The sequence below is a fragment of the Felis catus genome, chromosome B2 (genome assembly GCF_018350175.1).
Source record: "Felis catus isolate Fca126 chromosome B2, F.catus_Fca126_mat1.0, whole genome shotgun sequence".
Classification (NCBI taxonomy): Eukaryota; Metazoa; Chordata; class Mammalia; order Carnivora; family Felidae; genus Felis; species Felis catus.
The window spans coordinates 139822080-139835000 of NC_058372.1; the positions used below are offsets into that span (position 1 = coordinate 139822080).

The 12921-nt window shown below is 38.1% G+C and overlaps 1 long non-coding RNA gene across 1 annotated transcript in view; it reads right to left on the bottom strand.

The window, feature by feature from the left end:
- Positions 1-435: 435 nt before the first annotated feature.
- LOC109500228 overlaps positions 436-12921 on the bottom strand; it is a 12934-nt gene continuing 448 nt past the window's right edge. Inside the window, exons 2-3 of the long non-coding RNA XR_002157874.3 lie at positions 6556-6677; positions 436-753 (exon numbers count right to left, since the gene is read on the bottom strand). This is a non-coding gene — a long non-coding RNA (uncharacterized LOC109500228). The remainder of the gene's footprint in view (positions 754-6555; positions 6678-12921) is intronic.

The following is a 12921-nucleotide window of genomic DNA, read 5'->3' on the forward strand; positions in this document are numbered from 1 at the left end:
ACGTGGGGCTCGAACCCACGAACTGAGAGATCACGACCTGAGCCAAAGTCAGATGCTTAACCGACCGAGCCACCCAGGCGCCCCTATAGTTGCCTTTCCATATATGACAAACTTCCAAAATCTTAACAGATATTACTACACGAAAATAATGAAAATCTGCATATTAACAAAGTCAACAGGCAAATAGTAAGCTCGGAAACATACTGCATTTCATACCAAAAACAAAGAATTAAATCCTTAATATACAAGTAGCTCCCCTAAAAATGGGTAGGAACATAAATAGATAATTCACAATAAAATGAATACAAAGAATGCTTAAACATGTAGAAGGACGTTCAACTTCAGTAAGAAAGCAGATACCTTGAATTCGCTAATACCAAGCTATTGTCTCCTTTCCAACCATGCCTTGCTATTCCACACGTTTTTGTTTGTTGATTTGCTTTAACCTTGTTTATTCCATTCCTCTGCCCAACCCACTTTGCCACATATGTCTTTCTGGAAAGATTGTTTTTTAACATTAAAGATAATCACTGTCTCTTCTCTGGAGTCTTCACAGATGCTTTCCCTAGTATAATTAGTTGTTCACTCATGTGTCTTCCCTCGGCACATTAAATGTACTCGTAGGAGAGTATTAAAACATAATGTATTACATTGTGTTGTCGTCCATGGGCTGCGTTTTTGGTGTTTTTACCTCCTCTATCAGGAACAGGCATCTTGTTTTAGTCTTCTTTCCACTCCTGGCACTTGGGCATGCTAAATGAGACACAGAAGGAACTCAGTCAATGTTTGTTAAATACGTAAATGGATAAATGAATGAAAGTTCGAACGCAAAATAAATAAGTAAATAAACGAGAACTATACTGATCTCCTAGTTGGGCTGTTTCAAGAATTTCCATGTGAAAGAGCTTGAGATAGGAGATAACAGGTGTCTGTTGGATTTAGCAAGTGGGTGTCACTGCCAGCTGCCACGTAGCAGTTTCTGACCTAGGATGGATGGAAAAGCCCAGAGGATTCAAGGGTACTTAGGAAACAAAGATATGGACAGAGCGCTCTAGCCACCCCTTTGAGGAATCTGGCTGTGAAGAGAAGGTAAGCAATCAAGTAGGTTAAAAGAAGGCACGAGACAAGGGAGTGTTTTTCACCGTTAGCATTTCAAGGTTAGAGAGACTACAGTGCAAAAGCTGGGGGAGGGACGTTCAGTTTTCGGTAATAGAGGTTAGGGAATTTGGATCAACCTCTCTCGGAGAATTAGAAAAGTCAGACCAAAATAATCTGCCTAAAGAGCTAACAAAGCAGGAAGCATTATGAGACCAAGATCTGATAGAAGGTGGAAACCCAGAAAGGCGATCCTAGCTTTTCCACTAAGGATGTCCACTGATTCTGGGAGAACGAGAGGATGAGAGACTGGAGGAGAATTTTGCTCGAGTCTCACAACTTGGGTCACACGAAAGAGAGTCCAGGTACCATCAAAGCCCAGAGTATCTGGTAACTACTCGGTCTTTGGGAGGGAATTAAAAGGACAGCTTCTCAGGAGTAAGAGACATTCAGGTAAACTGCCCTTCTGGGTGCTGACTCCCTTATTGGATGAAGGGTTCTGGAATTGCTAAGTCACCTGCCGGAAACAGACCTAAATTTTCTCTGGAGGAATGCAGCATCATCCTAAGCATCATGTTATTTCTATCAGTTTTTAAATAACATCTCAAGCATTCAGTCAAAATAAGCATACAATCAAGGACAAATCATGAACAAAGTCCAAGAGAAACAGACAAGGAACAAAGATTAAATGAAAATCAGATAATGGAGTTATCAGAAATAGACTTGTAAATAACTATCCTCAACATTTTCAAGGAGATAACAGATAAGAAGGAGAATTAGGATTGAGAATTATGGCAGAGAACAGGAAATTAAAAATAGAAATTTCAAAACTGAAAAATACAATAATCACAGTTAAGATCTCAATGAATGGGTGTAAAGTCCTTTCAAAAACATTTTTTAATGTTTATTTATTTTTGAGAGAGAGAGAGAGAGAGAGCCAGAGAGAGCGAGAACACAACCAGGGGAGGGGCAGAGAGAGACGGAGACACAGCATCTGAAGCAGGCTCCAGACCCTGAGCTGTCAGCACAGAGCCCAATGCGGGGCTCAAACCCACGAACCTTGAATTCTGACTTGAGAACTGCTTAATAGACTGAACCACCCAATCGCCCCTCAGTGAATGGGTTTAAAAGTGCTTTAGACACAGCTGAAGAGAGAATGGGTAAATCAGCGGATGGTTAAAACAAAATATCCAGAATGAAACATGGAGAGACAGAAGGAGCAAAAGCACAGAGAAGAGGCAAGAAACATCTAAGATATAAACGACATCTAAGATGTAAATAAACATCTAAGATATAAATGAGAAAGCCTAGTAGAAATTTCCTGGATCCCAGAAAAAAAAAAAGAGACAATGGATTAAAACCAACATTTGAGAATTTTCCAAAATTAACATAAGTTATCAAGCCATATGGTCAAGAATTCTTACAGATCTCAAGTAGGGTATATACAAAAAATACCACCTCTAGACACAGTAAAATTAAGGGCAAAAAATTTCTTAAAAAGCAGATGGAAAAGTCATATTATTTTGAAAGGAAAATTATGCAAGTGAGATCTGACTTCTCAACAGAAATAATGAAAGCCAAAAGACTATAGAACAGTATTTTCGGAAAGGACCTAAAATGCTACCACCAGTCAAAATATCCTCGAAGAAGGAAAGTTAAGTGTAAGCAGTTTCAGGTAAGCAAAAACAGAGGTATTTACCAAAAGGTGATTTTTAGGCAGAAGGTAAATGATTACGGATAGAAACTCTATGCGGCGCCTGGGTGCCTCAGCCAGTTAAGCCTCTGGCTCAGGTCGTGATCTTGCTCAGTTCACTGATCTTGATCAGTTTCGTGAGCATAGGGCTCTGGGACTGACAGCTCGGAGCCTGGAGCCTGTTTCGGATTCTGTCTCCCCCTCTCTCTGCCCCTCCCCCACTCATGCTCTGTCTCTGTCTCTCTTTCTCAAAAATAAATAAACCTTAAAAAGACTTTTTTTTTTTAAAAAAAGAAACTCTATGATAAGGGAAGAAATAAAAAGGTAAATATGTGGCTGAATAACAGTCATAATTAATGTCCAGAACAACAATAATGTGTAAATTAGAAAGGAAGACCATGAACACTTTGTCTGGAAAGGTAGCAAAAATACAAAGTGACATTAGAACTTTATATCTCAAGGATGTTTTTATCCCTAGCTTACCTCCCTAAATAATAAAAAAGGAATATATAATGACTAAACAAATAAGGGGGAAAAACAGAATAATTTTTTAAAAAATCCACCCCCCAATGGGGCCCCTGGGTGGCTCATTTGGTTAAACATCCGACTTCCGTTCAGGTCAGGATCTCAGGTTTGTGAGTTTGAGCCCCACATTGGGCTCTGTGCAGACAGCTCAGAGCCTGGAGCCTGCTTCAGATCTATGCCTCCCTCTCTCTCTCTGCCCCTTCCCCGCTTGTGCTCTGTCTCTCTCTCTCAAAAACAAATTAAGAAAAAAAAAAGGAATTGTTAAAATAAAATCAGCCCCCCCCCCAATAAAAAGAAAGAGGAAACAAATATACAATTGATACAAATATAAAGCAAATAGTGAGATGGGGGATTTAAGTAAATAATAACAACAATCACATTAAATATAAATGCAGAAACATTGAAAGTAAAAAGATAGAGAGAGATACTCTGTGCAAACACTGACCAAAATAGAGCCAATATAGCAATATTAATGTTAAAACAGACTTTAAGGAAAAGGTCATTAGTAGAGATAAAGGGAGAATAATAACAACAAATTGAATTCACCAAGAAGATATAACAATCCTATGTTCTGGATGTATATACAATGCTAGTATAATAAAGCCACAAAATATATAAGGCAAAAAGTTAACGGAATTAAAGAAGAAATAGACAAATTCTCACTCAAAATCCCCCACTGGGAGATCTTTAACATGTCTCTTTCACTAAATGATCGAATAAGCACATAAAGAAAGTACTATCCCACCAGCTGTATTTTTTACAAAAACCAGAGAGAGGTTGAATGTATGTGAGAACAGGGGAGGACCTTTCTATGGCCGCTTTCCTAAATATGCCTAAATTTCCTTTCGTGGCTTTCCGAAATATGCCCACCTATCACATTTCCACATATTTTACTTTTTGTTCTCTATTATTCGAACGCCCTAGTCTTCTTCAACTGGTGAGTTCTCACTTTTTTTTTTTTTTTAAAGCCTCAATTCAAATACAATTTCCCTGTGATTTCTCTCTTCTGGACTTTTACAGGACCTGAATTATATTATGGCACATGTCGTTTTGCAAAGTAGAATTTATTTAGATCTTGCACCATGAACTCTTCGAAGGAAGGCATTGTGGCGTATGGGTAGATACATATAGCATAGTTCTTGATTTTTATAAAGTTTATTCTGTTTATTGAATTACTTGCCAGGACACAATGCTTATCTTTTTTTTCTCCCTTCTTACCTCTATTTTAAAAGTAAACATCTCTCCTGCAAAATGCTGCATTCATAGTCTTGTTTAAAGTATTTTAGACTCCTGAAAGTGTACCACCAGCTATGCTCATAGAATTCTTAGAAATTCTTAGAAACATGGAGGCACAGTGAATAGCTGGAAATCCCTGGCCACACCATGAATATCAAGGTTATAGTCCAAACATCAGTCAGTATGGAGAGTGAAGGATGGATAATCAGAAAACTGGTTAACTGTACCATTTGAAAGGGTCAATTATCAAGACTTAGAACTTAGTAAGGCCTCTTGCTTTTGGAAGAAAACATTAATTAATTAGGATTAATAATACTTCAGAATGTATTTTCAAGGTCCGAAACGTGGCCTAGTTTGTCAGCGGCTCTGAATGCAACTTGGTCTTGCAATTTTAGTCCACGGAGAAGCAAATAGTCCTTTGGGGTCGACTCATTCAGGAACATTCCAGGCAGGAAGTGAGCTATTTGGTCTGAGAAATTGATGGTGGCCCTATGTTCTTTGGGAACAGTCGAGGGAAACAATGAAAACAAATAGCACGTTACGACATGGCATCTTCACTATTTTTTAAACTTAAACCCATTTGTAATTATTAACAGCTTATGTGTGGTTTTTGATTTCTTTTTATTTTTATTTGGGGGGGGGGTTAGGCAATGATTTCTTTTTTTTATTGTTTTATTTTTTATATATAATTTGTTGTCCAGTTGGCTAACATACATGGTATACAGTGTGCTCTTGGCTTTGGGGGGTAGATCCCCGTGATTCATCGCTTCCATACAACGCCCCGTGCTCATCCCAACAAGTGCCCTTCTCAGTGCCCAGCTCTGTGTGGTTTTTTAAAATGTATTTTCTCTGCTGTACCTCCTCACTCTATCCCCAGGTTAGTACACTTTCAGATTTGTAATTGTGCTCAAAAAGTTCGACAGGACGAATGAAAGAGTAAATGAACATCTCACCCTGCACTACTATTAAAGATCTTGACTCTAAACCATAAAAATGGAAGGATAAATATTTTCAAAAAAAAAAAAAAGTTCTAACGTCACTAAATGGGACATGAACTTTTGTTCCTAATTTTTTTTGGAATGCTTTTTACTTCCTCTGGTCCAAATTTTGAACTTGACAGGTTTCAAGGCCCACTCTTAAGTACTCACCCCCAAAATGGCCAGCTTCCTCTGTGTGTGAATTTGTGCCAGTTTCCTTCTCTCAAACGTTTCAGAGTCTTTCAACAGCCTCTCCTTTCTCCAGAACTTTCCTCAACACAATCCCTTAGTAGCCTGACACTACTCTACCAATCACAGTTGTCTCCATTAAAATTTTATCTTTCTTTGTCAAGAGCTTGCCTTTCCTTCCTTATTTATTATTAAAGTTTTAAATATCCAAAGGAAAACTGATTAATAATTTCTCAGAACTAAAAAATCTGAGACTGAGAAAAAATAGACTTCAACGTGTTTATCTTCCTAAGACTTGTGAGATATAATCCCAATTGCAAAATGGAACAGCTCTTCACAATTCATACTGTCCAGACATCAGGGTATAATCTTTTAGTACAATAAATAGAAAATTCATTTTCCTGATTGGTGTGTAAACCTTAGGCTCCTTTTCTTTTTGTGCTGCAGGAGATATACCAAGCTATTTGTCTTTTTAAGCTTTGCAAATGTAAAACATATTAATATAGGTTACCTTAGTCCATTACAAATTCACCTCACTGTCTATTAACATATCTCAACTCTAACTCAATGGCACTTCTACCTGTATTATTCATTTTTCATTATCCCATAATCCAGGGCTCTCTGCTGAGACTCTATAAAACACAACCATTAAGGCCAAACTCAGGGATATCTGTCTGTTGGGACATGGATTAGACCATCAAGTTATTTCAGCAGGCTAGACCAAGTGCCACTCAATTGCAGTGTGAATCTCCCGCCAGTGCCTATTCTAGCCACAGCCCATGATTAAAAAGTTCCGTATTCATGTCAGATTGCCTCTAGCCCCAACTCGAATTAACTCACCGAGGTACTGTGCATGTTTGGTTTCTTAACCAAGGAACTGGCAGCCTAGGTATCCTCCTGTATATTTCCATCCAAACGAAGCTTTACAAACCTGAATTTCTCTAAAGGGAGTGCACGCTGAGCTGAAGGAAAAAAAAAAATCTCCTGTTTTATCAGTCTCCGGTCAGCACATCACCTGTCAAAATCAATTGCGTTTCTTACCTTTGTCCTTATTAAGGATTCTAGCAAAATATGTATGAGGTGAAGCCACAGAACAAACATGGTGGCCTAAAAATGTCTAGAGTTTTAAAGCCGGCTCAGGGTCAGGGCAGAAAGCAAGCCATGGGCTACAGGTTTTGAGTTACTGGGGTTTAGCAGCACACTTTAAAAAATGTCCGTAAGTCGGAAAAACCTAACTGTCCAACAATCGGGGATGTGTTAAATAGATCCTGATGCATTCGTTCACTGGAATGCTATGCGATCATTAAAACTGATGATAAGAGCGTATTTTTATTGCCTTGGGAGACAAGCAAGACCATTACAGAACCTTTTATTTGTTGTGTGTGTCTATAACGAAACTAAGGGAGATTGTTAGGGGTGATTATTTCCAGGTTCGAAGTTTTCAGGTCATTTTATTATTTATGTTTTCTGCGTTATTGGTTTCATTTTCATTTTTATTACTTGTTAGGGACATTTAAACTTCTGCTTCCAGCCATGATGGGGGAAGAGGGGCCAGATTTCCCCTCCTTATTTACTATATATATATAGTAATATATACAAATATATATACATTTAATGTTCATTTGTGAGAGAGAGGGAGAGGCTGGGGAGGGGCAGAGAGAGGGGGACACAGAATCCGAAGCAGGCTCCAGGCTCTGAGCCATCAGCACAGAGCCTGATGCAGGGCTCAAACCCACAAACTGCGAGGTCATGACCTGAGTCGAAGCCAGATGCTCAACTGACCAAGCCACCCAGGCACCCCCACCCCTCCCCTCCCTATTTACTTGAAGTACCCGAAAAATATATGCAACTGAGGTTTTCAGGCCTTGGACAGCAGGCAGTGCGGGACGCTCATCGTTGAGCCAAGGAAGACAAGTGAGGTGCGCTTGGCAAAGTCTCAGCTGACCGCCTAGAGTGAGTTTCTAGGCTGCGGCCTAGACAATGGGGGGCCCGAGCTGAGTATGGCAGTTCTTCTGAGTTGAGGAGACCAAGTTGACAATTTGAGGAGTACAAGGTGGCTAGAATTATCGTGGCAGACTGCCAGAGAGAAGAGCACAGAGAGCTGCTGGGATCTGCTGGCTCCTTCAGCTCAGCAGGAGTTAGCACTGGCTGTGAGGAAGCTGCTAGAAGTCAGGAAAAGAGTCACCAGAAAGGACAGGAGTCACACCAAGATGGAAATTGCTCCTGCTCTCAACAGCCAGAGTGGAAAAACCTCACAATGTACAGGTACTGGTTTTAGTACTGAACGCTAGTTTGAAGACTGCTCTCATCTTGCCTATCAAAGCTTAAAAGCAAGATTCAGAAGGACCCGTCTGTTTCTACATACCTGAACTACATCCCAAGACAGAGCTCTACAAAATTTAAAAGAATTCAGTATCCAACAGAATAAATTCACAATGTTCAGAAATTATGAGATAAACAAAGAATCAGGAAAAAAAATCTGTAATGAGGATAAAACTTGATCATCTGAAAAGACGCAGGAGTGGAAAACATGATAGGATTAATAGACAAAGAGGTTTTTTTAAAAAACTGTAAATATACTCCATACGTTCAGAAAGATGGAGGAAACCATGTGAAGGGGAAATATAAAGATAAATAGAGATCCAAATTGAACTTGCAGAGTTGAAAAAACAATGTCTAAGATGAAAAATGCATTAGATGGAATTAACAGCTACTAACAGTGATAAAATGGTATTATTAAGAATACTTAATTCATTTGGAAGAAGGCAGAGAAAAATAGAACAAAGAATAGATAGGATAAATGGAAACTATAGCAGGATGGTGGGTTAATACTCACACAAATTTATATTCACATTCAAGATAGAAGCTTTAAACACCTCAGTTAAAAGGTAGAGATCATCAGATTGGATTTTAAAAAGTATGTCTGTAAAACACCCATTTTAATTATAATTAAATAGGTTAAAAGTGAATGGATAAAAATTGATATACCATACTAGCATTAACCGAAAGAAAGCTGAAGTGGCTATAATAATATCAAGCAAAATAAATGTGAGAGTAAGGAATACGACCAAAGATACAGCAGATCATTTCATGGGGATAAGGGGGTTGATTCTTTAAGAGGACATGTTTATGCACCTAGTTAATATAGCTTCCAAATATCTGAGGCCAAACTGATAGGATTGAAAGAAACAGGTGACTCTGCAATTATAGCCAAAGATTTCAACATCTTTTTCTCAATATTTCACCAGCCAAATGGACAGAAAAACCAAAGATATAGAAACCTTTAATAATGTTAGCAAAGAACTTGACCTAAAGTGGAATTAAACTGGAAATTCTGGAAATTCTTCAAATATGAAAACAAACAACGCACTCCTGAATAACCCATGAGTCAAAGAAATCAGAATGTATTTTGAATGGAGTGCAAATTGAAATATAACACAAAAAATATGGAGAATGCAGTTATTCAGTGCTTAAAGGAACTTCATTAAATGCTTGTATTAGAAATGAAACAATTTAAATCAGTGACCTCTATATCCCATATGAACATAAACATGTATTTTCTTAATAAGATTTTAATGAATAAATGGCAACAATATATAAACAGATAATATATCATGACCAAGTAGAAGTTATAGCAGAAATATAAGGTTGATTTAATCTGTGATTCATCATATTAACAGGCTAACACAATACAATTCATCATATCAGGAGCTGAAAGAAGAAAACTCACATGATCACAATGGCTATAAAAAAGCTATAAAAAATTGACAAAATTCAACACTGATTAATAATAATAATAATAATAACAAGAAGAAGAAGAAGAAGAAGAGGAAAAACCTCTCAGCAAACAAGAAAGAGACGGAAATTTCCTTGATTTGGTAAAGGGAATCTCAGAAAAATCTACAGCTATATTACACTTAATGGTGAAAGCCTGGATGCTTTCCCCACAAGATTGGGAATTAGCTGATGTGTGTTCTTACTATTTTTATTCTGTAGTGTACTGTTGGTTCAGTGTAATCAGGCAAGAAAAAGAAATAAAAGGTATTCATATTGGAAAGTAAGAAATAAGTTGAATTTCTATTTCCTAACCACAATCAAACAGAAACTGACACTAGAGAAAAAAATACCATCAAAAATAGAAAATACTTAGGGATAAATTGACAAAAGATTTGCAAGACATGAACACTCAAAACCTCAAGATTTCATGGTGAAAAATAAAAGACCAAAATAAATAGATAGTGCGTATTCGTTGGTCAGTCTTAGGATATCAGTTTCACCCAAAATGATCCACAGATTCAACACAATTTAAATCAAGATCCAAGTAGGCTTTCCTCAGAAATTCCCATGCTGACTCTAAAATTTACATGCAAACGCAAAGCTTTTAGAACAGCCAAAACGGTTGTTTAAAAAAGGGCAAAGTAAAGAACTAAGGCTACCTGACTTGAAGATTTATTATAAAGCCACTGGGAATCAAAACAATGTTGTGTTGGTATAAAGATATTCACATAGATCAGTGGAACAGAAAATAGTCAGATGTAGACCCACACGCACACGGACAATTAATTTTCAAAACCAGTGCCAAGGCAACCCAATAGAGAAAGGATTATCTCTTCAATCAGTGGTGCTAGAACAATTAGGCATCCATTTGCAAATTACGAACACTGTCCCTTTCCTCACACCACACAAAGAATTAACTGAAAACTGATCATAGACCTAAATGTTAGGCCTAAAACTATAAAACTTGTATAAGAAAAAAACAGACATTTAATGACCTTGGTTTTGGCAAAGATGTCCCAAATATGCCACAAAAACCCCACAAACTATCGAAGGAAAAACATGAATAAAATAGCGTTATCAAAATTGAAAAGCCTTACCTAAGACAAATAACACCAAAAACTGGGTAAAGTTTTGAACAGATACTTCACTATAGGAGATTATAAGTGAAAAGATGCAAAGATAGTTAATCCCATCAGTCATTATGGGAATGCAAATTAAAATCACCATGAAATATTGCCACGTTAAGAACAAAAATATGATGGCAGGGAGAATTCTAAGACGACCCCCAATAGTCCCCCTTACCCTTGTGTATAATGCTCTCTTAAAATCTCCTCCCTTGTGTGTGCGTGGGACCCATGAATACGATGAAATATCATACTTTTGGCAAAAGGACTTCTGTGGATGTAATTAAGTTCCCAAGTCAGCGGACCTCATAACAGGTAGATGATCTGGCTTGGCCTGACCTAAGCACATGAGCCCTTTAAGTCTGGATCTAGAGGTCACTATGGAGAGATCAGATGCTGGAGGGGCATCCCATGCACCAGTGGTGGCTTCGAAGATGGAATGTAGCCACATGTCAAGGAATGTAGGCAGCTCGTAGGAGTTAGGAGCAAGCTCATGGCTGACAGCCAGCAAGGAAATGGCCACCTCGCTCCTACCTCCTGGAACTGAAGTCGGCCACACCATGCCAGCTTAGAAGACTTGAACTCCAGATCAGAATGCAGGCTGGATGACGTCTTGAGTTTAGCCTTGTGAGAATCTGAGAATCCCACCACACTGGGCCCGAACTTCTGACCTACTACAGGACGGTGAGCTAATAAATGTGTGTTATTCTAAGCAGCTACGTTTGTGGAAATTTGCTACACTGCCGTAGAAAATTGATACAATGGCTATGACACAAGTCTGCGGAGATGTGAAGACTAGAGGTCTCGTGTGCTCCTGGTAGAAATATAGAATGCACAAGCACTGAGGAAAACCGTCTGGTAGTTTCTTACACAGTTAAACATCCTCCTACCATAAGACAGAGCTAAACTACTCCTCATATATACCCAAGACAAATGACAACATATGTCCCACAAAGACTTGTACACAAATGTTCACAGCAGATTTATTTATAATAGGCAAAATCCAGGAACAACAGAAATGTGTATCCACAGGTTAATGGAAGACCAGACTGTGGTATGGAATACTGCTCGGGGACAAAATTGAATGAAATCTCGATAAATGTAATGGATGAATCTCGAATAATTTTTCTGACTTAAAGAAACAAGACAAGAAAGGCTGTGTACTATCTATATATGCACTGTTTGATTCCATTTATGTAAAACTCTAGAAAATAAAAATCTCTGATGACAGAATATGGATCAGTTGTCCCTAGGTAGTTAAGGAAGATAGAAATGGACTACACGAGAGAAGGAAGGAACACGAGAAGAAGGAGAGTAAAGGATAAGTTCACGATTTTGATTATGGTGATTGTTTCATGGGTATGGATACATCCCAAAGTTCATAAAATTGTATGCTTTAAATAATTACAGTGTGTTGTATGACAATTATACTTCAATAAAGCTGTAATGAAAAAGAACACACGGTTACTAACTATAAAATAAGATACAAACCAAAGGGGATAAAGTTCATGGTTTCCTATTCCATTCCTAGCTCCCTAACTAGCTAACTAGCTGCGTGAGTTTAGGCAAGTAGCATTACATCTCTAGTCTCAATAAATTCTTCTGTAAAATCAGTTGGTAGCATGAGATATTTAAGATCTTTCCTATGAATCTATAATAACATCAGCTACCTTTTACTATGTGTTTATGAAATACTAAATGCTATACTCACTTTATGTCATGGGACGTGACTTAGAGAAACCAACGACTTTTCCAAGATCAAAAATTGAGGGAGTGTAAGATCCAGGGTCAAACAGTTCTGCCTGAGTCGACAGCCTGTGCTCTCAGCCCATCTGTTCTACATCTATAAGTGCAATTTGTCCGACCAGGACTCACTCCATGGTAACTTTCTGAGCAGTTTAGCTTTGGTATGTTCCACCACCGATCACTTGACCCTCTCGACCCCCCCGGCCCCCAGTTAGCTGTCTTTTCCCATGCTTTCACATCCAGTGTAGATAATTTGTCATGTGATCTGTGGGATTCAACGGCACAGCTCTTAATAATGTTAATGTGAGTCATCGAGCAGAACTCCATCCATTGTGCTGAGAATTTATACCAGGTACAATTTCATCACTAACATAACAGCTCACAAGTTACAAGGTTTTAATGTAATTCTGAACCTTACTTTTTATTTTCTATCGTTGCCTTTCCCCTCAAGAAGACAAATAGAAGGAAACAAAAAAGGACCCCACTGTCTATAGGATAATGCAAAATTTCTTATTTAATTGAACTTCACTTGAAAGAGGAGGTAACATAAGTCCCTGAA